At 48.9% G+C, this 27,990-nt stretch overlaps 1 long non-coding RNA gene and 1 other non-coding gene across 2 annotated transcripts; one reads left to right on the top strand and one right to left on the bottom strand.

The window, feature by feature from the left end:
- Positions 1–733: 733 nt before the first annotated feature.
- Positions 734–27,533, bottom strand: LOC104008291 (uncharacterized). Its single transcript, XR_010146745.1, has 3 exons — positions 27,455–27,533; positions 2,535–2,659; positions 734–1,368 (listed from the first exon to the last, which is right to left on the bottom strand). It is a non-coding gene; the product is annotated as an uncharacterized LOC104008291 (long non-coding RNA).
- Positions 4,901–5,090, top strand: LOC112204711 (U2 spliceosomal RNA). The gene has a single exon (XR_002938375.1). It is a non-coding gene; the product is annotated as a U2 spliceosomal RNA (small nuclear RNA).
- Positions 27,534–27,990: the final 457 nt, after the last annotated feature.

Below are 27,990 nucleotides of genomic sequence, written 5' to 3' on the forward strand. Positions count from 1 at the left end.
TGGGATGGGAGTGGCTGAGAGCTGTAGACCTGAACCCTGGGGGGCACAGCTGAGATCCCAACAGAAAGGAGCCCATGTGTTAATAACCACTATAAGCCACGAGAAAGTCAGGGTCAGGGAGTGGTGGATTACTACTGGTCTCTCTTATCCAGTCTCCTGTCATTGACTCCAAGACATCTGGGTCTCAGAGAGTCCAAGATGCAAGGCAGGCAGCTACCCTTACACATCATCTGGCCTAGGACTCATTTTATAGATAGAGAAAAGAAGACTCAGAGGGGATAGGAAGGTTCCTGACTGTACCACCCACCATCTCAAGTCATCTATTAGCTTAGTTATAAGATCTCAGTTTGACCTCATCCTGTGGAACTCCAGGCTTATCTGCCTGCCCAATGGATTTGTCCCTAGATTAAGTTTCCCCTCCACCCACATTGTTGCTCTATGTTTGGACCCCTCCAGATAGGCCTGATGGAGGAGCCCTGATTGGAAAATCTCCCCTCCCCTTTCCTGTCTCGGAATATAGCTTCTTAGGGCGCTCCCTTTGCAACTTGAGATGCCACTGTCTTTCTATTAAAATGTCTTTTCCACTCTGCCTCACCCTTTCTCTCACTCTTCTCCAAACCCTACCCCCTCCACCCCCACCTGCCATCCCTTCTCTAGATAGAGCCCCAGAACTGCTGAGATGAATCTCTGCAGCTTTGTGGTTCTGGGCTGTGTTCCTGGTAACTGAGTTGTGCTCCCTAGTCATGATGGGGGAGGGTGGCAGTGGCTGCCGGTGGGTCCAGTCATCCTTCTGCTAGCTTAGCCCCTTCCACTGTGATCCAGCAGAGAGGGTGAGGAGGAGAGAGCTGGGGATGCTTCCTTTTCCCCAGCCCTCCTTCTCCAGCTCTCTCTCCCCCTCTCCCCCTCCCTGCTTCATCTCCAGCACAAATCACATGGTGACAGCCACATCCAACCTTTGGGGAAGGGTTTGTAAATGTGTCTTCCTTAGCTGTGATCTCCAAATTGTTCCTTTTATTGCATTTGTCACGGTGAAGATTAAAGTCCCTGGGTGGCCTGCACCACAAATCACAAAGTCTGCTCAGGGAGAGGCTGCAGGTTGGGAACTGATGGAGGGCTCTGGGCCCTGTTACAGGGTGTGCATGCATGTGTATACTCACAAACACCCGATCCCATGTGTGATGAGGATTTGTACTTAGGAATGGAAAGATGTGCTGCTGATATTGTCCTTCTGAGTTGTTAGCCCCCTTTATAGCACAGTTTTTGACCTCTTCCTCCAGGCTGTCTTCCAGGATCTCCCTGCCCAATCTGTGGTTGGCGTCATGGTCTACATTGCTCTTTCCCGTCTCTTCCATCAGTGGGGAGGGAAAGCTGTGGTCACATCAGAGATATTTCAGGATATCCCCCTGGATCTTTGGTCACATTGATCTCTAGATCTCATCCTGGCAGCGCTCTTTTTTTGAGACAGGGTCTCACTCTGTTGCCCAGGATGGGGTGCAGTGGCACGATCTTGGCTCACTGCGGCCTCAACCTCCTAGGCTTAAGCGATCCTCCTGCCTCAGCTCCCCCAAGTAGCTGGGACTAAAGGCGTGCACCATCATGCCCAGCTAAACATCCTGGCAGCACTCTGAATGGGTCAAGGGCAGTTTGGGCCCAGAGCTCCCAAGGGACTCACATCCAAGCCCCAGAAGAACAGCTGATCTTACCCTGTCCCAGCACCCCCATATCCTGACTTTCTTTCTCATCCTGAGACACAACTGGTTGCAGAGGGAGCACAGCTGACATGGAGGAAACACAGCTGAGGAACCAAGAGGACAAAAGCTCCCTTGTACACGTGCGCTGAAAACAGCCCCCTTATGAGGTGGGCTTCCTGCCTGTCCCTCATCCACATTCATAACATTCAAATTTATGCTGTAATCTCCACCGCTCCATATGTATGAGCCTTTGATGGGTGTTTGGGTTTATGGGATGCACCCGGCCCTCCATTCCCTCACCCGCCCACCGCCTCCAACCACTGCAAAGACGCTCGTACATAATTGACATCGGCAGATTCTTTCATTATACAAGATTTAGCATCTGCTCAGGGATCGCTCGCTCCTCACTCACCATAGATGACTTTTCCCCGCGTTTCCTATTATCAATTCAAATTAGCCCCATTTCCCCACCCGACCAGTGCAGCGTTTACACTTGACAGTGAGGAAACAGCAAGGCTATAATGGGCTCCTCAATTATTTAGGCCCAGGTAGGCCAGGACCCAGAAAGCCTTGACAAGGGGATATGCTGGGGTGGAGTCATTGTAGAGGGGAGGATAGGGCAGCAACTACTTGGTCCCTGTTTGGCCTTATAGCCCTCTACCCTCTCACTTTCCACCCTGGGACCCCCTTCCCCACCTCACACACATGTAGGTCTCTAAGGAGCAAGACAGTCCCTTCCTGCCCCCATCCTCAGCAGCAGCTCTCTCCCCTTCCATCCCATGTTTGCTCCACATGAGTACCCAATGGGCCACTGGCATAAACCAAAGAAGAGGTCATTAGCACCTGCCGGGCTGCACCTCCCCTGAAGACACCCCTGTCTGAAGGTTCATCTGTCTCCATGAAGGTGAGAGGTGGTGCCCCAGGATTTCAGAGATCAGTAGAAGAGTCAGAAATCCAGCTGCAGAGCCCTAGGAAGAGAGAGATAAAGCAGGCCCAGATGACACATGAGACACACATGAGAGCCTCAGGGAGCTGAGAGTGTTGCCGCTGGGGCTTAGGGAGAAGTCACAGGCAAGAAGAACGGCTTGGGCAAGGCTCCCTCTCAGACCACACGGACTGTGCAGAGCTGTAATTAGGTCAGTTCTGCCCACCCACTGGTCTGCTATTCCAGGCCCAGCCTCCTGTAATAACTCTTGGGCCCAGCCAGTAGCTATTCAGGAATCAGGGGCTCTCCCAAGCTCACTAAATGGCCTAAGTACAGGGGCAGAAGCTCCTGGTCAGCAACGAAGCCCTAACCCCTCCTTCCTATCAACCCTCCTCTCATCTGAAGCAGGGCTCCAGGCAGTCAGCTCAGCTCAGCAAAACCCTGTGCCCACTTCTGCATCCCCCTCCCGTCCCCTTCCTCAGCTTGGATCAGTTTCCAAAGGCAGCAATGGGGAGGTGGCAGGCAGGGGTCGAAGAGGCTCTGGGATTAGCAGTGTCTTTCCCATGCTTGGCTTCTCCAGAATCAAAGAATTCCTCCGTCTGATTGGATTTACCCTAAGTCACAGGCGTGTGGGACCTTCTTTCCCTCAGCAACAGCTGGAAACAGCCCTAAATATGATTAATTAACGCTGTAAAAAGCCCTGGACACAATTAAGATTTATGTGTATGCGTGTGTGTGTAAGTGCACATACCTGTGCGTGTGTTGCAGGGGAGTGGGTTGTTGGGGGGACTCGAGTGGGGGGAGCACGGGTGGATTACCAACCACCTCCAGGGCCCTCTGGGGGAGTAGAATGACATTTCCTCAGAGACATTCCTTTGACATCCATCCCAGGCAGGGGTCATTTTATCCAGCCTCCAGCTTTTGAGCAGATTAGCCTTTCTCTGTCCCAGGGGCACGGGGCTATATTCTTTTCTCTCTTCTCTGGCCAATGAGGGGAGTTGGGGGTGGTTCTGGGGCAGGTGCCTCATCTTTCCTCTACCACAGCAGTATATTCTCTGTCAAACCTCAATTCCTCTTGCTGGGTCACTCTAGGCATCAGGGACACATACACAGTCCCCAAACATAGCTGCACTGACACAGCCCAAATGGGACATAAAATAGGAACCTCAGAGGAATCTGAATAAATGAGCTGCCAGACAAACCTCTTGCCCTTGGAGACAGTTCACTTTCATCCTCAAAGACTCATGTCTCCAAGACAAGACAGAGGTCCTTGGACTTTCTCCTCACCTCTAAGATGACAAAACCTTATTTGTTGGGCCCTCTACTGCCTCCTGGCTCACCCCCATGTGATTGGGTACTCATTCTCTAACGTGGTGACATCCCAGCTTCAAAAAGATGCTGGTGATGATCGACATTATTTATAATCATGAAAAGGAAAGGGACAGGAGCACAGAAAACTCCAGTGAATCATTCGGAAATCAGTTATCAGGATCTTTGCAAGAGTCTTGGATTTCAATTTATTTTCTTTTATTTATTGCAACTGATTGATCTACTTCTGTTTTGCTGAAATGACTAAGCCTAGGAAGAGGTTGCTTAGGTTCTAGCACTGATGGCCAAAGAGGAAATGTACCAGAAAGAGCATGGAAAAGCCCCAGACTCTACATCCCCTCTTGGGATCCTTCTGGGGTCAATGGCTTGAGTACCTGGGGCTTCTGATTTATGGCATGGTCCCCCGGGGAGGAACCCAGGAGGTCTTGCGGATGCCTAGGTATTCCTTGGGAGAGGAGCTTCACATATCCTGGTGGAGTTATTAACAAACATGGATTACATCACTGGGACTAGAGTTCAACTTCCTGATATCAAGGCTAAGTAGGGCCAAGGGAGTGTGTAGACTCTCCGTGCTACGTGTCTCCATGAAGAGGATCACCCTTGCCTGGAGGCAGGAGAATGGCAGAGATGAACTTTCAGTGGCCGTTTCTAGGACCCTGAGATTTTAGGAGCTTTTGTAGAATTTCTGAATTTGTAGCTGGTGACTGAGTAGAGGAGCTAAGTTCCACTCCAGAGCTCCAGAGTGAAAGGTGTGCCTTAAAGAGGGGAAAAGGGAATCAATTTTCCCCTGAAGCCCCAGTACAGGCTTGTTGTGAGGATCAAAAGAGCAGGAGGGTATGTCCTGAGGTCCCCAGATGCATGTGTGATGCTGCTACTACAGGGCTCAGCTGTGCAGAGCACCCCCACCCCCACCATTTCCATTCACACGCTTTGGGTTCTATAGAGTTCCACTCCTATCACCTCTCAGTCTTTTGGCTAAGATCAAATGTAGTATGTTTTTACCAGCTTAACATCTGATACATCCTCTATCTGAGGACAATATATTAGATGGGTTTTTTGAGCAGGGGGATGGAAAAGGAGCTTGCTTCATCCACTCCTATGCATCAACCTGGTATTGCAGGACCTCCAGGAATGGTGCATCACCAGGGTGCAAGAGAGAGTTCCACTCCCAGAGAGAGGGGTGAGGGGATGAGATGGTGTGAGTAGCAGACTTGGGTGCCAGTGAGCAAACAAGGAAGAGGAGGCAAGAGGTGGGAGGCTGGCAGGAGGTGGACAGGAAGGCAGGCTGCCTGGAGATGGGCCACTCCCTTGTGAGTGTCCTCGTGCTTTCCTCACAGATGCTCTACTCATTTGGAGCATGGTATTTGCTCTGCACATCCTCACAGGTCAGTGTATCTGCACATGTGGTATCTCTCTACTCTGTGATAATGCTTGGTGACCATGTGGCTGAGGATACCTGTGTGAAGAACAAGAAACTAGGGGTTGCCCATAGAGCACTTGGGTGTTTGGTTTGATGAGCACAGTGTTTAAAACAAACATGAAATTGAATACCTGTAGGAAAACATGTGCTTCTCAGGTGCAGCCATAGACCCTGCCACTCTACTGCATTTCACTACTTGCATCACTTATATAATCTGCCTAGCACTAAAGCCTTGACTCTGTGATCTCTTGAAGAAAAGGAGATAGGCCCCTACTTGCCCATCAGTTGGCTTCTGAGTCATTAGCTTCCCTCAGAGATAATGGCTGGGGTCCAGCCACCAGCTTCTCTGGGACTAAAGGTACTGGAAGCCACTTTTTTTCTTGAGTCAAAGCCATCTGTATAAAAGAAGCAAACAAGTCCCAACCTTCTACGAGAGAGGGGTCCAAGATCATACAGTGATACTAGACTCCAGGTTGCCTCTGTGGGACTCCAAAACCTCTATTTTGCACACTGCCTCTTGCCTTCATCAAGTGGGTTTGAGCTGAGGCTGAGATATGAGAGCTAGAAGGAGAATAAGCCCAGAGACCCTGAGGGACACACTTGTTTCCAACTGGTGTGTCCTGGACATGGGCCTCTGCCAGAGGATGGAAAGGGATTTGGCCTGACATGCTGCTGGGATGGGCATTGGGTAGACTGCTTGCTCAGTCCATTGTGTAGCCTCTCAGGTAGGCAGAGCCCTCCTTCCTGCCCAGCGTCATATCACCAATCTGCCCCATCCCCCATCTCCCTGGGAGAAAAGGAAGTTTGGAGGCCCGAAGGAGGATCAATTCTATTTTGTTTTGGAAGCTTGGAAGAGTAGCTGGAAACATGTGGGGCTTGGTTTGAGGCTGGGGACGGGGCTGGCTCTTAGTATCTGCTTCATCCTTGCAATCAGCTTTCCGGAACTCTCAGTGGAGCTTATACGGTCAGGCTCTACCACGGGGGACCCATACTAAGACCATATCTATCCCTGGGATGCCCCCACGTAGGCAGCAGCTTCTAAGACAAGAATCTTGATACAAGCCTTTTATTTGGCTTCTAAGAAGCTTAGGATGGCAATGGGAATGTAAGAAAGGGTGAACTTTGTAAGGAAGCTGATCTTTTATAGCTGCTGTTTACTGAGTGTTAGATTTTGGGTTTTTTTTTTTTTTTTTTTGAGTTTTTTTGGTCATTTATTTTGTGTCAGACAGTGAACTGAGCCTTTTACTTACTTTATTTCATTAAATGTTTATAACCATCCGGTGAGGTAAGTGATATTATCTCCTATTGCTCAGATAAGGAGATTGAGAATCTAAGAGGTTAAAAACCAGTCTAAAACAACACAGCTATTAACTGGGGAATCTGGCTGTTTCCACTCAAGGGCACTCCCTTCCTCAATCAACACAAAACCTGAGGTCAATGGGCAAGGTGGGGGGTAGGGTAGGGTTACCAGATTTAGCAAATAAAAATACAGGATGCCCAATTAAATTTGAATTTCAGACAAACAACAAATACTTAAGTATAAGTATATCCCAAATAGTGCATGGGATACACTTATACTAAAAATTTATTGTCTGTCTGAAATTCAAATTTAATCAGGTGTCCTGTATTTTATCTGGCACTTCTTGGCGGGAAGTGGGGTGACAGCCTGGCCCAGCTCTGCCCCCGTTTCCTAAGAAAGTCCTGAGGGGTACAGGCCTCAAGTAAGGGATGGTCTGAGCTCAATTAGATTGTGCAGGCTGGGCTGACAGCCCTTTTCTCCCTTCTTGAGTGTGGCTAGGAAGAGGCAGGGCTTGGAGTCTAGGCTACCCTGTCCAGCCTCCCAGGCTCTGTGCTGAGGACGTCAGAGATCACAGCCATTTACCAATCAAAAGGGATTTTTCATCCCAGTACTAGGCTGCTCAACAGACCAAGCAAACCACAAGTGGTGCACCAGCACAGCAGGGATCTCCGAAAAAGAAATGAAAAATTAAAGAAAAAAATCAAGACGTTTGGCTGGGCGCGGTGGCTCACACCTGTAATCCCAACACTTTGGGAGGCTGAGGCGGGCGGATCACCTGAGGTCAGGAGATCTGTCTCTACTAAAAATACAAAATTAGCCGGGTGTGGTGGCGTGCGCCTTTAATCTCAGCTAATCAGGAGGCTGAGGCAGGAGAATCACTTGAACCCAGGAGGCGGAGGTTGCAGTGAGCTGAGATCTATTGCATTCCATCCTGGGCAAAAAGAGCGAAACTCCATCTCAATTAAAAAAAAAAAAAAAAAGGAAAAAAAATTTTCAAGCTGTCCGCATGGGAAAGAATGAAACCTTCCTGGCATTCATTGTACGATTTAGCACTGAATTAGACCGTGCGGGTGAGGTTGGAGTCAATCTGCTCAAGGTTTAGAAAGGTCTAGCCCAGCCCTGCATTTGGGGCACCAGCTTCTCCTCTTTTCCCTTCCGGGGAGTCTAACTCTGGGCGGGCCTGAGAGGGGGCAGATGGTGGGAGGGGCTCCTTCTGACCCCTAAGTCCCCAAGCTCTCCAGCCCCCCGCTGCCCGACCCGCGTCAGGCCTCGGGCTGGGCTCGGGCCCCAGGCGCTGCCCCGGCTCCCTCTCTGGTTCCTGGCCTCTGTCCTCCGCAGCTGAGCCCCGCTCGGCTCCACCCCAGGCTCTATCGCCTGCTCTGTCGCCTGCTCCATCGCTGGCTCCCGATCTGGCTCCCGTTCCCACTCCCCGCCCGGTGTGCTCAGCTTGCTCGGGGCGTCTCCCTACTGAAGAATTATGTTGCATAAAGCAGCCGCCACCATCTTGAACTGGCAGTGAACTTTGCTTTCTACATATAAATACAGATAGCAATCACACCCCAATCAGCGCAGAGGCTTCAGGGCATCATCTCAGCAACTCTAACTTTCCCATTACGATAATGTGATTTTCACTCAGTCTATAATATCACCAGCCATGAATAAAGCAACTGGCTCTTTCTATCTCTCTCTTCCCTCCCCCCTTTCTCTGCCTCTCTCCCACCCACTTCAGTCTTTCTTTTCCTCCTTCACACCCTCCTCTTCTGTCTCTCTGCAACCCCTCCTGGTGATCTCTGAGTCTCTGAGCACCTCCGCCTTCCTCTCCCACTGCCTCTTTCTCCCCCTCATCCTCTGGGACTCACATTCCCTAAATACTAATGGCAGGGATTTGCTGTGCCCCATGGCTCAGTTAAGTTCTGCTCCCCAGCTCTGCCATCATCTGCCTTTGCCTGAAGGTGAGAAACTGCGGAGTGGGGGTGGGGTGGCCAGCTAGGCTTTCCGGGAGGGTGAGGAGCAGGGAGCGGACTCAGCTCCTTCGCTTTTCTCTCCCTCTTTCCTTAGGTACCAGGATGGCTCTCTGCAAGGATTCCCACCAGGAATGCCAAAGCCAGAGACTTAGGGACCAAAGGACCCAGAAGGGAGATCTGAAAAATTCCTGCTTAGGGGCAGGTCCTGGAGGCTCTGATTTTTCTGGGTATTGAGGGACCCAAACTCAACCAGATTCCAAATGCCAGACGATTGTGAGTAGATACAGCTGGTGAGAGGGTGCTCTGGAGACGCCTGCAGAAAAGAGAGGAAACTGGCCCAGCCTCCTAGAGACACTTCTGAGTACGGCTGGGTCCTGAGCCTGACGGCAGTCCAGGCTGCAGCTGCCTTTGCCAGGACATGTGATAAAGGCCCGCAGATCCTTGATCAAGGTGTCAGCCACTTTGTCGGAGCTCCTGGAAAGGGCTTCTCTTTCCTTCATGGACATTCTCCAGGTTGGTAGTGGTTCTGGCGGGGGAATTTTCTGTGCCTCTGGTCACTCATGTATCTATCCCCCCTGAGTTTTATGCCAGTTCTTTTAAACTAGCGTTGGGATCATGGACAGTGCTCTTATCTTCCCTAAGCCTCAGTGTCCTCATCTATAAAACGGGCATAATAATATACCTACTGAATAAAATAATGTATGTCAAGTGCTTCACACTGTGCTCAGCACATTGTTAAATGTTCAATAAATGTTAGCAATTATTACTATCAGCAATTATTGAATAATCATCTGCTATGTCTTTGACACAGGGCACCATGGAGGTTAGGAGCCTGGGGTTTGGAGACAGATGATCTGAGTTTGAATCCTGGCTTAACGCTTATTAACTTTGTGGTCTTGGAAAAGTCACAGCTTCTCTGAGACTCAGTTTCCCCATCTGTAACAGGAATAATAATAGTCCCTACTTTATAGGGTTGTTGTGAGGGTTACTCAAGCTCATCTAGTGCTTGGCACAGTGTTGATATGTGACAAGAGCTCTTGAATATTCTCAAGGGTCACTGTGTATCCAGCCATGAGTAAGGCCAACACTGTCCTGGCTGTCCTGTAGACCACACCCTCTCTGTGGGTTATTGTCTGGGCCCCTGACTTTTTCTAAGGCAAGTGTCCATTAATGGCCTTGTCTTTTCACTCCTGTGGAGGATGAGGACTTGCTTCAATTTCCCTAGCTATAAGAACTGCACCTTTTCAGTTGCCCTCCTTTCTGCGGTTGGAGCTAGGACTCCTGCCCAGCCCCTTTCCTGGATGAGGAGAGAAGGTGACCCTTGAATGTGCTCTCTTAGGCAGGGGAGACAAATTAGAATCAGACACCCTCATTCTGTCCATTTCTGTAGCTCTAAGTGTTTGGGGGTCAGTTTGCTTGCTTGCTTTTAGTTTCTCTTGGTTTCTCTCTGAAGGCTCCTTTGGAGCCATTCCAAGCTGATTTCATGTGAAAGAGGGGAAAGAAGATTCTACTCACCTCAGCTGAGCCAGGAGGGGCCTCGGGAGTATGGCAGTGAGAGCTCCCAGCTCTGGGACCTAGAGAGCCAGTATCACTGAGGCAGACTCAGGGAGGAAGCTAGGGGTACAGTGTCTGGCTAGTGGCAGGTTTGGGTCTCTTCCTTAATACTTAGCCTCTCTCCCCTAGCTCCAAGAGGAAAGAAGCTACCCTTCAAAATCCAGAGCCATAAGCCAACACTTTTTTTTTTTTTTTTTTTTTTTCAGATGGATTCTCGCTCTGCCACCCAGCCTGGAGTACAGTGGTACAATCTCGGCTCACTGCAATCTCCGCCTCCCAGGTTCAAGTGATTCTCCTGCCTCAGCTTCCCGAGTAGCTGGGACTACAGGTTTGTGCCACCGTGCCCAGATAATTTTTGTATTTTTGGTAGAGACCATGTTTCACCATGTTGGCCAGGCTGGTCTCGAACTCCTGACCTCAGGTGGTCTACCTGCCTCAGCCTCCCAGAGTGCTGGGATTATAGGCATAAGCCACCATGCCTGGCCTTTTTTTTTTTTTTTGAGACAGAGTCTCACTCTGTGGCCCAGGCTGGAGTGCGGTGGCACGATCTTGGCTCACTGCAACCTCTGCCTCCTAAGTTCAAGCAATTCTCCTGCCTCAGCCTCCTGAGTAGCTGGGATGACAGGCATGCGCCACTACACCCGGCTAATTTTTGTATTTTTAGTAGAGACGGGATTTCACCATGTTGGTCAGGCTGGTCTCAAACTCCTGACCTCAGGTGATCCACCCCCCTCAGCCTCCCAAAGTGTTGGGATTACAGGCATGAGCCACCATGCCCGGCCGAGGGAGGAGGTTCTTACAACTGTGCGGGCAAGAGACATGGAGGACCCGAGTTATGGCAGTGGTGGTGGGGACACTGAGGAGTGACAGACTAGAGAGGGCCTCTGAAAGAATGGACGGGATTTTTTTTTTTTTTTTTTTTTTTTTTGAGATGGAGTCTTGCTGTATCACCCAGGCTGGAGTGCAGTGGCGCGATCTCTGCTCACTGCAAGCTCTGCCTCCCAGGCTCATGCCATTCTCCTGCCTCAGCCTCCCGAGTAGCTGGGACTACAGGTGCCCACCACCACACCCGGCTAATTTTTTGTATTTTTAGTAGACACAGGGTTTCACTGTGTTAGCCAGGATGGTCTCGATCTCCTGACCTCCTGATCCACCCACTTCAGCCTCCCAAAGTGCTGGGATTACAGGCGTGAGCCACCAGTCATGGCAAAGAATGGACAGGATTTTGTGTTTGATTGGATGTGGGAGGTGACTGAGAGGAAGATTCCTAGATGGCCACCAGGTTCTTGCCTTGGGTGAATGGTGAGATGATGACAGAGATGGAGAATAGAAGTGATGGAATAGCTTTGAAGAGAGTTCAAAAATACTAAGATCTGATTGAGACACATACTTTGAGAGTCTGGGGTATGTCTCAATAAAGATATCCAGGAGATTAAGAGAATTGAAGAACTTTATCTCCATATATCTGGAGTCTGGTAGGGAGTTGGAAATACATGTGTGGCATTCAAAAGAGTTTTGGGCTGGGTGCAGTGGCTCATGCCTGTAATCCCAGCACTGTGGGAGGCCAAGACGAGTGGATCACTTGAAGTCAGGAGTTCAAGACTAGCCTGGCCAACATAGTGAAACTCTGTCTCTACTAAAAATACAAAAAAAAATTAGCCGAGTGTGGTGGTGCATGCCTGTAGTTCCAGCTACTGGGGAGGCTGAGGCAGGAGAATCGCTTGAACCCAGGAGGCAGAGGTTGCAGTGAGCCAAGATCGCGCCACTGCACTCCAGCCTGGGTGACAGAGTGAGACTCTGTCTCAAAAAAAAAAAAAAAAAAAAAAAGAGTTTAGTCAGAGTATGTGGATTTGAGGGTTACTAGCATATAGATGGTAATTAAAGCCGTGGGAAGGAGGTTATTTACTTGGGAAAGACAAGTTTGAAGAGGCCCAAGAGTGGAGTGTTAGGAAATGTGTACATTTAAAAGAGTGATTTTCAACCTTGGTAGCACATTTGGATGAAATGGGGAGCTTGAAAAACACCAGTGTCGGCTGGGCATGGTTGGCTCACGCCTGTAATCTCAGCACTTTGGGAGGCTGAGGCAGGTGGATCACGAGGTCAGGAGATCGAGACCATCCTGGCTAACACGGTGAAACCCCATCTCTACTAAAAATACCAAACAATTAGCTGGTTGTGGTGGCGGGCGCCTATAGTCCCAGCTACTTGGGAGGCTGAGGCAGGAGAATGGCGTGAACCTGGGAGGCAGAGCTTGCAGTGAGCCGAGATGGCACCACTGCACTCCAGCCTGGGCGACAGAGCGAGACTCCATCTCAGAAAAAACAAAAAAGAAAAACACCAGTGTCTGGGCCCCTCCCCAGGCCAACTAAATCTGAATCTCTGGGAGTGAGCTGTAAAAGTCCTTCAGGTGATTCTAACATGGCATTGGGGTTGAAAATCAAAGACTTGGAGGGAGGCAGGAGGCGGTGGCTCATGCCTGTAATCCCAACACTTTGGGAAGCCAAGGCGGGCAGATCACTTGGGCCCAGGAGTTCGAGACCAGCCTGGGCAACATGGTGAAACCCCCCCCCCCACCAAAAATAAAAAATAAAAATAAAAATAAAAAAATTAGTCAGGCACAGTGCTGCATGCCTGTAGTTCCAGCTACTGAGGAGGCTGAGGTGTGAGAATCGCTTGAACGTGGGAGGCAGAAGTTGCAGTGAGTGAAGATCTCACCACTGCATTCCAGCCTGGGCAACAGAGCAAGACCCTCCCTCAAAAAAAAAAAGAAAAGAAAAGAAAAGAAAAAGGCTTGGAGGGAGGGCAGAGGACCCAGGCTAGCAAAGAAAACTGAGAAGGAATGTTCAGGATGATAGGAAGAGAAACAGGAAAGAGGGGTGTTGTGGAGTAAAGAGAGGACAAAGTTTCAAGAAGGGAGAGTTCAAAAGCATCAAATGATGGAGAGTACTAGTAGTTAACACCTACCCAGTACTTATCCTGGCTTTACGTGAATTCACTGAGTCTTCCTGAGACCCTATGAGGCAAGTATTATTATCATTGCCATTTTGAACATAATAAAACTGAGGCATAGGTACTTGCCCTAGCTCATACAACTTGTAAGCAGAAACCAGGCTTCAAGCCCAGGCAGGCCACTACCAAATGTGTGCTACACCACCTCTCTTGCAGAGGGCCAAGTGACATGCACACCGTTCGTGCTTTTTAGCAGTGTAGCCTTCCAACGGCCCAGCTCTCTTCTCCTTTTCTCTTCTCTTCTCCTTTTCTCTTCTCTTCTCCTTTTCTCTTCTCTTCTCCTTTTCTCTTCTCTTCTCCTTTTCTCTTCTCTTCTCCTTTTCTCTTCTCTTCTTCCTTCCTTCCTTTCTTCCCTCCCTCCCTTCTTTCCTTCCCTCCCTTCCTCCCTCCCTTCCTTCCTTCCTTCCTTCCTTCCTTCCTTCCTTCCTTCCTTCCTTCCTCTCAGTCTAGGTCCCTAAGGCAGCTTTCTTCACCTCCCTGGCCTTCTCCTGGTGACTGGGCTAAGTGGAGCTGGTTCTCCTCCCTTACTCTTGGAGGGACAACAAAGTCCACCCTTAGGAGATGGCCACAGTGAGCCTGCATTCATCAGCCTGAGCGAGCAAGCACCCTTTGAAGTCTCCAGAGTCTAGGAGGGTGGGGAGTTGGGAGAGGGGTGCAGAGGGAAAAGGATCTGATCCTCCTGGGAAGTTAAGTCTCCTGAGAAGTGATGCAGGAAGATTTTGAGGAGGAAAGAGACTGGAATCTACATTCACAGTAGAGGTGATGTAAGTGCGGCCTCCAGGCCCCAGAGCAGTGGTTCTCAACCAGCCTGACTGTTAGAATTAAGGAGAGGGGAGTGTTAAAAATATACCAAAAGTGCCACCTCCAGAATAATTGGATCAGAATCTCTGGGAATGGAGCCCAGGCACTGATGGTTTTTAAAAGTTCCCCAGCTGATTCTAATGTGTAGCCAGCGCTGAGAACAGCAGCCTGGAGAAAAGAGCTCTGAATAAATACAAAAAGACCACGGTTCTACACTCCAACTTTATCACTTCCTAGCTGGGCGGTCTTGGGCAACCCATCAGACGTCTTTGAGCCTCTCTTACTCATTTCTGTAAAATGGGCATAGTAATGTCCACCATGAGTACTTAAACAGATTGTTATGATGCTGAGGTAGACTTGGATGTGATATACTTTGTTAATTATGTAGGGTACTATGTGAAAGTAGGTGGAATTAACTCAGACAGACAAAAGGACAAATAAGCACTTGTGTTCATTTTGCACAGGTAGATGCACTTGAGTACACACACACACACACACACCTCACAGAGAGTTGCTGGTTGGATTTTGAAAGCAGAACTGTGGTTTTCTAGTCATGGTCTTTTATGTTTTTAGCCTTCAGAATATGCCATTAAAATATGGAAAGATGATCTGGTGTGTGTGTTTGTGTGTGTGTGTGTGTGTGTGTGTGTGTTTAAATGATTGTTAAAGTGTAGCATCATTTGAGTCCGCCTGTCAGCCTATCAGAAACATCATCTATAACCTTCACTGTTTGCAGTTTAATCTCCCCTGCCTCCCTGCGGGCCCTGTTCTGACATTTTAAACCCCATAAATGACAGTAGTGCTCTAAGCCATTTTGAAAAAAGCCAAGCATTTGGAAAAAACACACATAGAGACATCCCCCTAAATTCCCCTTCCTGTGAACACATGCTCATTCATGCTCATAAGTCGAATCACACACACGTTCACACCCCTGCACTGGCCAATTTGAGAGAAGTCACAGATACTGGTACTAGCCAACAAAATACACATGTGATGGCAGGACACAGGTGTGTGGAAGCATGGCTGTGTGTCTGGCCCGTGCATGAACTCCAGTGGACACACAGCAGGGACACCTTTCTTTTCTCATTCTCAAGTTCCAACCATTCTTCTGCTCCTTGGCTTTGAAAGGGAACGAAAGGATCCAGCATCCTTGGAAGGCTGGCACTGGGAGCTGTTTCCTGTAATTTGGAGTTAGAAACCAATAGGGGCTGGGTGCAGTGGCTCATGCCTGTAATCCCAGCACTTTGGCAGGCCGAGGTGGGTGGATCATTTGAGGTCAGGAGTTTGAGACCAGCCTGGCCAAGATGGTGAAACCCCATCTCTACTAAAAATACAAAAATTAGCCGGGAGGTGGTGGTGCGCACCTGTAATCCCAGCTACTCGGGAGGCTGAGGCAGGAGAATCGCTTGAGCCTAGGAGGTGCAGGTTGCGGTGAGCCGAGATTGTGCCACTGCACTCCAGTTTGGGCAGCAGAATGAGAAGACCCTGTCTCAAAAAAAAAAAAAAAAAGAAAAGAAAGAAAAAAGAAAAAAAGAAACCAATGGGGTGACAAGGGAGCTTGAAGAGCCCCAAATCTTGGGGTTTAGTGCCAAGCAAGGATGTGCATTAACAGGATCAAGGTTCTCAACTCTTGGAAAGCCCATGAGTAGAAGGGATAACATGTAAGTTGCACCCCACCTACCAAACCAGTGAGCTCTCAACGTTTGGAGAACCAGAATGCAAGAAGAAAATTCAGAGATACTTAGTCACGGGATGAACATGTGAGTGTACAAGAAGGTGGTATAAGATGTTAATTGTGAGCTCTGTAAGAACAGGGCCCTGCCAACTCCTGGATATATCCCTAGAGTCTGGCACAGGGTCTACAACATAGCAGAGGCTTACAAGTACTTGCTAAATGAATGACAAAGAATCTGAAGCTCTTGATGGCAGGGCTGGCTCCTGTGGCTCTCCCTCCCACCAGCTCAAGTCATCATGTACTTTAAGGAACTTGTTTCCAAGGCAACCAATTAGAGTCAGAAAGTGAGGGCTGTGACGTCAGGCAAGGATAGGGGGTGGGTGGAGAAACTGCCATCCCCCATATCCCTAGCTCCCAGCTCAGTCTCTGCAGCCTTGAAGGGAACACTTCTGAAAAGAGGAAAAGACAGAGGGCATTGCCCTCCTGAGAGTACACTTCTGGGTCAGGGCTCAGGAATAGGGACTATGTTGGAGATCTGATTCATCTGGCAGTGTCCCTACCTGCTACCCCATTCCAAAATGCTGATAAGCCTGTGGGTCCAGCAGTGAGACAGTGTAGGCATACTAGAAGGGTAACAGTAGTTGGGGACCACTGCCCATGCTCCTCCCTGTCGCCTAGGAGGGAGAGATCTTAGGCTTTCTTTCTTTGGGGGACCTGTAAACAAGGCCCAGAAGGAAGGAAGTCTTGGCTCAAAGGGGAGGAGATGCTGCTCTCAGGCCTCACTTGAGACCTTTCTGTCTGCCCCCTGGAAAGGATGTATGTTTTGGTTTATGAGAGGAAAGTATACACTTTAAATAAGAGTAGGAAGCCAACAAGGAATGCATTTGGAGAGTGTAGCGGAGACAATCCAATGAGCGGTAGCTCACAGATTCTTTCTTGGAGCAGAGAATGAGATGTGAGTAACAAAACTGCAGCAATTTGAACCCCTAGATCCTTGAGATCATGTTAGGCTTCCTAAGGGACAAGTCTGGCCAATTTGGGAAGGTCATTCTAATCAGAAGATAAAAAGCAGAATGCAAAGGACCTTGTCCTTAGGGTACAATGAGAATACTGGGCATTCACTTGTTGAACTTCCTGGCCAAACTATGATAAGCCTCCACACCAGCTGGGTAGGCCCTGCTGTGAAGACGATGAAAATGATGATGCTGACAATGATAAATAGCAGCTATATTTTTCATGGCACTGTACTTTACCAAATACCTTTATTGTCGTGGTAGCTCTTTTGATAAGTAGGGCCGGAATTGTCCCCAGGTGTGGTTCTGGAAGCAGACTTGGAGATGGCAAGTACTGTGCAGGAGCTTCACTGGAGAGTGCTCTGGGAAGGTGCTAGAAGTGCAGGACTGGGCAATGGGGAAGTGGGGTTGTGCTGCAGTCTCAAAAAAGGCCTTGACTGACTGCAGGGGGCTCTGAAGCTGGACGGCCCTTCAGAACCATCCTGAGTAGGAGAGAGGCAGCTGGGCCTTCACACACCCCTGGTGACCAGTCACTGGATGCAGGCTGCCCCAGAAAAGGGGCATGACCTTAGGCGGGGCAGCACTCTTCAGCAGAGGCAAATCCAAGGAAGGCTGACAGGCAAGGGTGGCAGCTTAGGGGACCATCCTTCAGTATGGAAGGGGAATGCGGCCTGACACCATGGCACCTACTATAGCAATTACCACTCTCATATTGGGGGTGAGGAAACTGAAGTTCAGAGAGATGTAATGACCTACCATATTATGCAGCTATCATACTGGCAAGGTTGGAGTGTGGCTGTAGCATCAAGAAGGGCTTTCAGTGTAAAACTCCTCCAGTATAACCACAGGAGTCAACTGCTGAGGAAACGCCCTCTCCCTGAGCTCCATGCAGGACAGGCAGTTGGAGCTGAGGGTGCCCTAACTGAGGGGCTGGGAGAAGGAACTCAGTGTGCTTTCCCCCAGGCAGAAGAGTCAGGGTGCAGAGACCCTGTGCCAGGCCTTCAGAGGGCCTGCTGAGCTCTGCTGAGGTCCAGGGAGCCTCCTCCCCCACTGGAAAGTAGAGACTGTGATCTTAATCCTTCCCATCACAGAGGCACAGTGCTGGCTGCTCCAGGCCACAGGAGAAGCTTTCCTGACAGATGTGTCGGATTGACCAAAAGACCAAAAGGGGCTTTGCGGAGATTATGCTGTCTGCTCGATACTTGGCCCCTAAGCCTCAAGAAATGGAAGCTCAGAGGGCATCCTTGGTGGCTTCTAGAAAGGGCCAGAGCTTTAAGCAGGGGCCCAGCAATGGTCAGCTTCCCTGGCCAGCCCCAGGCTGCCTCCAAAAGGCCTGGCGGAAGGCATTTGCCAAGGGGTCAGCAGAGGTGAGGGAGGGAGAGGGCAAGGTGACAGAAGGCGAGAGTCAGTGAGGCAGAGGCCAAGGAACAGGAGGGGCCTGACCCCCTCAGGACCAGCCACCCCCACAGAAACTGACCCAGGGGAGAGAGACCCTTGTCTGGGCTTGTTTTCGGGCTGCTGGGGCCAGGCATCGGGGTCTATTAAGGATTTGGAAGGTCACTGAAGAGCGGGGTGTGTGTGTGTGTGTGTGTGTGTGTGTGTGTGTGTGATGGGGCTGGGGTGGAGGCAGTGCCACCATCAGATGTGTGTGGGGAATGGAGTGAAGGGAGTCTGCCTGAGTCCACCGCTTTCACACTGGAACCACTGGGTCCACAGCACAGGCTAGGAGCGACTGCTATTCCTGCTTTTTTTTTTTTTTTTTTTTTTGAGGAGTTTCATTGTTGTTGCCCAGGCTGGAGTGCAATGGCACGATCTCGGCTCACCGCTACCTCTACCTCCCGGGTTCAAGTGATTCTCCTGCCTCAGCCTCCTGAGTAGCTGGGATTACAGGCATGTGCCACCACGCGAGGCTAATTTTGTATTTTTAGTAGAGACGGGGTTTCTCCATGTTGGTCAGGCTGGTCTTGAGCCCCCGACCCCAGGTGATCTGCCCACCTTAGCCTCCCAAAGTGCTGGGATTACAGGCGTGAGCCACCGTGCCCGGCCTCCTGATCTTTTTATTCTCAACTCTCGCTGACTAGGAGATGAGAAAGGAAGCCTGAGCTGTCACAAGGAGAGGACCCAGACATGCAAGAGGCAAAGGAACAGGAACATGACAGCTCTGGAGTCTCTACAGGGAGACTCACAGGAATAGACCATCCCCTGATCACAGGAACACAGGGTCCTTCTTGCCCTTTTCTGGGGCAAAAGAGTGAGTGGCCACAGCCTCTGTCTTGGAGACCCCTATCAGAAAGGGATTGCTTTAGGTGGTGTTTTTTCACTCTGCTACCTTCCTCCCCACCCCACCCCATTTCCCTTCATGACCTTGTGACTCCATTAGGTCTCCTTTCTTCTTGATTCAAGAAAAAGCCAGGCGGGGAGGGCTGGGGACCAGGGAGGGAGTCAAGGCGGGCAGAGAGGCTGAGCCAATTGCGGCGTCTGCAAGGTTCAAAGCAATCAGCGGAGCCGCTGGTGAGCGGGGTCACTCAGTAGTGTGCACATCAGGGTGAAATCCTTTCAGCTCTTCGCCAAACCCCTAGTGAAAGACAATCAGGCTCGCTGTCACCGAGCTAATTCTGTCTATATAAAAGCAGTAATGAAATTCACGGCAGGATTACCCTCTCCATCCAATGGGCCAGCGTCGTGGTGACATATCTCTCTTATTGCCCGAATGTAACACACCATCTAATTTACGTCGTGTAGCGAGCAGGAATGAAATGTTCATAAAGAATTGCTGCATCTCGTCACCTTAACTGCGGCCCGGGGCTCTGAGGCATCTGTCAGGGAGAGGAGCAGGAGGAGGGAGGGCAGGCGGGGCTCAGGGAGTAGCAGCCGGGGGCAGGGGTTTCTGTGGGGTTGTTGTTTCTTAATAGGGTAAAGTGGAGGCAGAGGGAGGTAGGGGCTGGGCGGGGGTCAGGAGGAGAGAGGGTAAGGGAGGGGCACAGAGGGCTTTGGGGAGGTGAGGATGAATAACGGTAGGTTGAAGTGGTCTGGAGGGAATGTTTGGAAGTCTGTGGGTTTGGGTGAGTTTGGGAGGATGAATGTGAGTGCCTAAGTGGCCAGGGGTTGGTTGGGGAAATGACCCTCTGGGTGCATCCCAGTTACTGCAGGGCCCCTGACAGTCTCTTCCATCCTCTGGAAGTAGAAACCCAGCCACCTCTGAAGACTATCAGAACAAAACTCTCCAGTGAACAAGAAAGAAGCCCATTTATAAAAGTGAACAAGGAGCAGACAGACACAAGGAGCAAGTTTCATAAACCTAGGAGTTCTCCATGGCTACTCCCCCACCCTCAGCAATTGCATGACCCAACCGGCCATCTGCAAGCCCTTTTAATGCCACTTGAAAATGTTCTTCTCTTCCGCTCTTTCCTCTCCACCCATCAGCACCCTGCCCCCATCCCAGTCCAAAGTCATTGCCATCTGTTGCCTAGATACCTCAGTACCCTCCTGACTGATCTCTCCATGAGCCCTCTTGCCCCCTCTGGCCCCTCTTTCTCCCTCTACTCAGCCAGGTAGTGATCATGTCATCACTACCATCTCTCAGCTTAAAACCCTGCAATGGTGCCCCCTTGCTCTTAGGGGATACCATTGCAGGGTGTCCCCTTGCTCTTAGGGGATACCATTGCAGGGTGTCCCCTAAGACCCTACCTCTTCAGCTTCTTTGTCCCATGCTCCCAGTCACAACAGTGCTCCAGCCATATTGGCCTTTTCCCATAATCCGAATAAGGTGCTGTGTTCTAAGAAGCCATGGGGGCTGTGCACACGCCTTTCCTTCTTGGAAGACTCCCCTTGGCAGTGGCAGCATCACCAGACCCTGTCCAGCATGGTCTTAACTCCTACTCCCACTTCAGATGCCAGCTGAAGCCTTGCACCTCAGGGGAAGCCTTCTATGACTACTCACTCGTGTAGCTCTCTCCTCTTTTATACACTTTCTTGGCATCATTTACTTCTTTTTGTGACTGTTTCATTATAGCCTGGATTCTCCCACTGGACTCTGCACTCCATGAGGGCAGGGACCATGCCTGTTTTACTCACCATTATATCCCCAGCCCCTGGCACAGTACCTGGGGACATTGTAGGTGCTAAATAAATACTTGTTGATGGGCCGGGCGTGGTGGCTCTCGCCTGTAATCCCAGCACTATGGGAGGCCGAGGCAGGCGGATCACGAGGTCAGGAGATCGAGACCATCCTGACTAACACGGTAAAACCCCGTCTCTATTAAAAAATACAAAAAAATTAGCCGGGCAAGGTGGCAGGCGCCTGTAGTCCCAGCTACTCGGGAGGCTGAGGCAGGAGAATGGTGTGAACCTGGGAGGCAGAGTTTTCAGTGAGCCGAGATTGTGCCACTGCAGTCCAGCCTGGGCGACAGAGCAAAGACTCCACCTCTAAATAAATAAATAAATAAATACTTGTTGATGCCATGTGGAAGCAGCTGATGGAAAAAAAATGTGTTGAATGAAGAAATTAGGGGCATGCACAACCATTACAAGGCAAGAACCTACCTTCGTTCCTTCCTTCCTTCCTTCCTTCCTTCCTCCCTCCCTCCCTCCCTCCCTCCCTCCTTCCCTCCCTCCCTCCCTTCCTTCCCTCCCTCCTTTCTTCCTTCCTTCCTTTGTTCTTTCTTTCCACAAACATCTACTGAATGCTTTCTGAGTGCCAGGCACTGTCAGAGGCACAGTAGCTGCAGTGCTAAACAAGTGAAGACACAGTCCCTGCCCATGAGGAGCTCATGAGGGGAGGGAGACAGACAGCCATGGGGCTAAACCTGTCCTGTGCTACCTTACTCCAGAGAAGAGCCACATCCTTGCCCACTGGCACAGTCACCTACAAAATGTGGCTGATTCTCTGGGACCATAGAGAATTCTCCTTGAACTTCCCCAATACATAGCTTAGCTACTTGTGGGGTAAAAATACCAACAGATGGAAGAAACTTTGTTGAAGAGCGATAACTAGATTTCTCCTCCTAGTGAAGCATTTAGTGAGTATCTACTATGTGCTGAGCACCTCATCTCATGTCATTCTCACAACAACTGTGATATCTAGGTATATTATTTTTGTTTTAGCGATGAGGAAACTGAAACTGAGTTTAAATAGCTTGCCCCCCAAAAGGTCACACAACTGGCATACAATGGATACTTGTTAAATATTTATTGAGTGAATGAATGAATGAGAAGCTAATAAGCAGAAAGGCCAGGACTCAAACCTAGACTTTCTGGCTCCAAAGCCCTTATCTCTTTCTACTCTTTATTCCAAGCAATTAGTTTTGAACTCTCAGAGTCAGTATTAGAAAAATAATCTGATGTTGGGTTCTGGATCTGTGCTTTCTCTCATCTGGGATCCACAGCCTTCCCACAGCTGCACATGGCACCCCAGACACCAGGCCTGGCCAGAGCAGGAAGTTTAGGTCTAGAGAAGACCAGAACTTAAGCCCTCTGGAAGATGTCCATAAGATGAACCCTCCCCCATCCTGTCCAGTCTTCCTTCAATGCCCCAAACGGGTTAACTTATCAAAAGGACTGAGCAAGACACTTGTCTGGGAGATGGACCATCACTCCTGCATGGGTAGAATCAACCCATGTCCCTTGTGCCCAAGCTATGTGACCATTTCTCATTAACTCAGAGATGTTTACTCACCAGATGATACATAGTTGTATGTGCATGTTGTGTGTAGACATGTGTTCATGTATGTATACATATGTGTTAGTAAATCCATCCTTTCATTAGTTCTCCTATAGTTCAATGGTATCTACTATCTGTGTATGCAGACCCCATGTCTGCACCCTGAGGTTCCCTCCCCACAGACATCCATGGACAGGTGTTCCTGGACCTGCCTTTTCTCTTTGCTTCTATCCTCCACTCCTAGAAACTGTATGTGACCTTCCAGCTAATGCTCACGGGCCACAGAGTGGGATACAGTGCTATTTGCTTCCTCTTATTTTGAGGAAAGTTCTACTCCCTGGCAGTAGTTAACTTTTTCTTTATCAAAATGCTAATGCATAGATGTATCAACAAAGAAATAATGTATGCCTGGCACACAGTAACCTCTCAATTCACGTTAGCTATTAACATTATTATAGCTCATTTGTCCTCCCTGACCAGAGGGCGTCCCTCCTTCTATCATAGCCCTGCTAGGTCTGGAAGTACAATTACCCATAGCTGCACCTGCCAGGGAGCTATGTGAGGCTTGGTGCGCTTGTAAAGGTCTCCTCTGGTTAGATGGCTCCCAGCCATTGTCATCCATATCTCTCAGTAGGATGAAAATCTCACACATCCCTGTCAGGCAGGACTCACTCATATTTTTTAAAGTCTCTATAAAATAAGTCTCAGGGGTTTCTGTAGACATTGTATCCAAAACCTTAAATTTCTAAGACACAGATTGTTTCCTAAACCCATCCTTCTGCAGCTGACATTTTTTCTAGGTGAGACCTGAGACCAGACACACTGGCCAATGTCTACCAGAGAACTATAGTTTCAGTCATGGCACTTTGATATGGTTTGGCTGTGTCCTCATTCAAATCTCAACTTGAATTATATCTCCCAGAATTCCCACGTGTTGTGGGAGGGACCCAGGGGGAGGTAACTGCATCATGGGGGCTGGTCTTTCCCATGCTATTCTCATGATAGTGAATAAGTCTCACGAGATCTGATGGGTTTATCAGGTATTTCTGCTTTTGCTTCCTCCTCATTTTCTCTTGCCACCACCATGGAAGAAGTGCTTTTTGCCTCTCACAATGATTCTGAGGCCTCCCCCAGCCATGTGGAACTATAAGTCCAATTAAACCTCTTTTTCTTCCCAGTCTCAGGTATGTCTTTATCAGCAGCGTGAAAACGGACTAATATAGTATATTGGTACCAGTAGAATGGGGCGTTGCTGAAAAGATACCCAAAAATGTGGAAGCAACTTTGGAACTGGGTATCAGGCAGAGGTTGGAAGAGTCTGGAGGGCTCAGAAGAAGACAGGAAAATGTGGGAAAATTTGGAACCTCCTAGAGACTAGTTGAATGGGTTTGACAAAAATGCTGATAGTGATATGAATAATAAGGTCCAGTCTGAGGTGATCTCAGGTGGAGATGAGGAACTTGTTGGGAACTGGAGCAAAGGTACTCTTGTTATGTTTTATTAAACAGACTAGCGGCATTTTGCCCCTGCCCTGGAGATTTCTAGAACTTTGAACTTGAGAAAGATGATTTAGGGTAGCTGGCAAAAGAAATTTCTAAGCAGCAAAGCATTCAAAAGGTGACTCAGGTGCTGTTAAAAGCATTCCACTTTAAAAGGGAAATGGAGCATAAAAGTTCAGAAAATTTGCAGCATGATGATGCAGTAGAAAAGAAAAACCCATTTTCTGGGGAAAAATTCAAGTCAGCTGCAGACATTTGCATAAGTAGCAAGGAGCCTAATGTTAATCCTCATGAGAAAAATGTCTCCAGGCAATGTCAGAGACCTTCATGGCAGCCCCTCCCATCACAGGCTAGGAGGCCCAGGAGGAAAAAGTGGTTTCGTGGGCTGGGCCCAGGGTCCCCATGCTGTGTGCAGACTAGGGATTTGGTGCCCTGTGTCCCATCTGCTCCAGCCATGGCTCAAAGGGGCCAATGTACAGCTCGGGCTATGGATTCAGAGGGTGGAAACCCCAAGCCTTGGCAACTTCCATGTGGTGTTCAGCCTGTGGGTGCACAGAAGTCAAGAATTGAGGTTCGAGAACCTCTGCCTAGATTTCAGAAGATTTATGGAAATGCCTGGATGTCCAGGCAAAAGTTTGCTGCAGGGGCAGGGCCCTCATGAAGAACCTCTGCTAAGGCAGTGCAGAAGGGAAATGTGGGGTTGGAGCCCCCACACAGAATCCCTACTGGGGCACTGCCTAATGGAGCTGTGAGAAGAGGGCCATCATCCTCCAGACCCCAGAATGGTAGATACACCAACAGCTTGCACTGTGCTCCCAGAAAAGCCACAGACACTCAATGCCAGCCCGTGAAAGCAGCCAGAAGGGAGGCTGTACCCTGCAAAGCCACAGAGGCGGAGCTGCCCAAGACCTTGGGAACCCACCTCTTACATCAGCATGACCTGGATGTGAGACCTGAAGTCAAAGGAGATCGTTTTGGAGCTTTAAAATTTGACTGCCCCACTGGATTTTGGACTTGCATGGGCCCTGTAACTCCTCTGTTTTGGCCAATTTATCCCACTTGGAATGGCTGTATTTACCCAATACCCACACCCCCATTGTATCTAGGAAGTAACTAGCTTGCTTTTGATTTTACAGGCTCATAGGCAGAAGGGACTTGCCTTGTCTCAGGCGAGACTTTGGACTATGGACTTTTAGGTTAATACTGAAATGAGTTAAGACTTTGGGGGACTGTTGGGAAGGCATGATTGATTTTGAAATGTGAGGACATGAAATTTGGAGGGGCTGGGGCAGAATGATATGGTTTGTCTGTGTCCCCATTCAAATCTCAACTTGAATTTTATCTCCCAGGATTCCCATGTGCTGTGGGAGGGACCCATGGGGAGGTAATTGAATCATGGGGGCCAGTCTTTCCCATGCTATTCTCATGATAGTGAATAAGTCTCATGAGATCTGATGGGCTTATCAGGGGTTTCCACTTTTGCTTCCTCCTCATTTTCTTGCTGCCACCATGTAAGAAGTGCCTTTCATCTCCTGCCATAGATTCTGAGGCCTCCCAAGCCATGTGGAACTGTAAGTCCAATTAAACCTCTTTTTCTTCCCAGTCTCGGGTATGTCTTTATTAGCAGCGTGAAAATGGACTAATACACACTTGATAATCCTAACTCCTTTCCTTTGGCCCAAGTGGCCTATCCTCCTAGCTAATGATAGGTTCTTTGGCTCTGCCAGGAGCTGACATTCCAAACCAAACCTGCTTCTTCAAGTGAAGCAAGATATCATTCAAGTTGGACAGATACAGAGCATTCAGTAAGCAGGTACAGGGGAGAGGGGAAAGAAGAGAGATAACACAACCAATCATTGCAAAAAAATCAGGATTCTCCAGACAGTATCTGTCCTGAAATTGGCATAAGACTTTTTTTTTTTTTTGCAGGATCTGCATAAACCCAGGGGTCTGTGCCTAGAAGTGTATTAAGATTAAGTTTTATTTGATTGTCTTTGGATAAGCAAGAGGGTTAAGGAAGATTATATGGAATGAATAAACTAGAAGAGGTTGGTGATGGATTAGAAATTGGAATCCAACCCTGTTGATGTGTTTATTTGATTTTCACATTTTCCTACCCCCTTTATTCCCACTCCCCTTTCCCCATGCCCAGACTGACATAAATGATACCTTGATGGCTATTTCAGTTGCAACCCTATATATCTAGGGAAGCCTGAGCTCCCCAGCTGCCACCCAACTCTGATCCCCTAATCCCAAAGAGACCAGCTGGTCAGAGTTCTCTGGGATGGCAGACCCCAGTGCAGATTGGGCCTCTGCTACCAAGAGTCTCTGGTCATGGTCAGATGGCTGAACTTCTCTGTGTATTGGCCTTAGTATCAGCCTCCTGCTCCCCCTCCACACACACCACCCCAGATAATAGCAAGAAGCATTCTAAACTTCGTGGAATACTATTCTAGAAATTCACCTTTATATTTCTCACTATCATTACCAGATCAGAATATAGTCCTCAAGAGGATTAACATGATCTTGGGTGGGCCAGTCAGCTTTACTGCTGGCCTGGACAGCTGTTTAGTCATCGGTCACCAGGAGAAAGTGAGGATGGATCAGTGCAGCTCAGCCCTGCCACTCAGTGCACGACCCATTATGATAACAGCAAGGATAATTTTCTAGGATCCTGGGCTGTCTGCAGATTTTGGGAGTACCTACAGATACCGCATGGTTTAAAACTCCATTGGTGAAAAGCAACAACCAGCATTCACCCTGGTTGGAGTTCAGTATGATGGTGAGGGGATGTCTAGTATACAGATAAAACTGAAAGGCCCCTCAAAATGGAGACTAATAGATGATTTGAAGAAATAGGCATAAATTTGTTAAGTGTGGGTCAAATCCCTTGCTCTCCAGGCCCTCCTAAAGCCAGAAGCTTAATTTAGTGGTCATTGCCTGCTCGGTGCCACTAAATTTTCTGGTAATCTGCAGGGATATGTAATTATGCTGTAGTTAGTGATTGTTCACTAAGTAAACCCTTGGTGTAGTTACCATGTAAGTCAACAGTATTTACAGGATATTTTTTCTGCCTGTAACTCAAAGCCTTACCGAAACAAATTGGAATTGCCTTCGGGAGGCCGTTGTTATAAATTATAGACCCAACATCTGTCCACATCTGCAATGTCTAGACAGCCTGTCTCAGCTACAAGAGAGAAGAGAGACAAATGAGGGAAAGCGAGGGAGACATGAAGAGTGGCAGAGAAGTCTCAGATTCATACAATTTTTCTCTTCAGAGGTTTACCCAAAGGCTTGCTGTGCTGGCTTCTAAAATTGACCCGAATTATCAGCAGCCCAATGGCAAGCTCTGGAGGGTTTGGGGCCTGGTCATCACCCATGGATGTGATGGCAATGCAGCCTCTTCTCTTGGGCCGTATCTCTGCCCCAACAGATTCTCAGAGGTCACAGTGGGGCCTGGAAGATGGAGTTATAAATACAGAAACGGACTATGGCCAGATCGGGAGAATCGGCTGTATCTCCAAACATTCCCCCTTCTCTCTCTCTCCTGCTCCCTGACTCTCACCACCACCTGGCTCAGCTTTTCAGAGTGGGGCGAAGCATTCATTTGCTTACCTTTCCTGTGGTCCCTCTCGTGTACCCACGATAAGGAGCCTGCCCGTCAGCTGAGTGATTGTATTTTTTTACAGTTCCTAGCACAAACCTTCTCATTTATATGTAAAGCAGCCATTAGTCATAGCTCCGTTCCCACACACTGCCTGATGTACAATCACATTTTGCAGCGGATGAATCTTTCCACACAGCTGCTCTGCTATGAATAATCCGTCTCTAGGCCCATAAATCAGAAAAAAATCATGCACCTCGTTCGCCTGATCCTTACACAAAGTCATATATTTTACATGAGGACGAGCTAAATATTCATGAGTCTTAAAGGCTTTTTTCATAGGCACTTGTTGGGGTTGTTTTCTACTGTTGGGGGGATACCAAGGTTGTATTTAGGAGAACCAGGCATTAAAGAGGAAAAAGAGGCGAGAGAGAGAGAATCTCTCTCTCTTTCTCTCTCTCTCTCTCTCTGTGTGTGTGTGTGTGTGTGTGTGTTGTGGGGGGAAGAAAGAGAGAAGAAAGAGAGGGAGAGACAGATTGATTGAGAT

Source organism: Pan troglodytes, chromosome 8, assembly GCF_028858775.2.
Source record: "Pan troglodytes isolate AG18354 chromosome 8, NHGRI_mPanTro3-v2.0_pri, whole genome shotgun sequence".
NCBI classification, from domain to species: Eukaryota; Metazoa; Chordata; class Mammalia; order Primates; family Hominidae; genus Pan; species Pan troglodytes.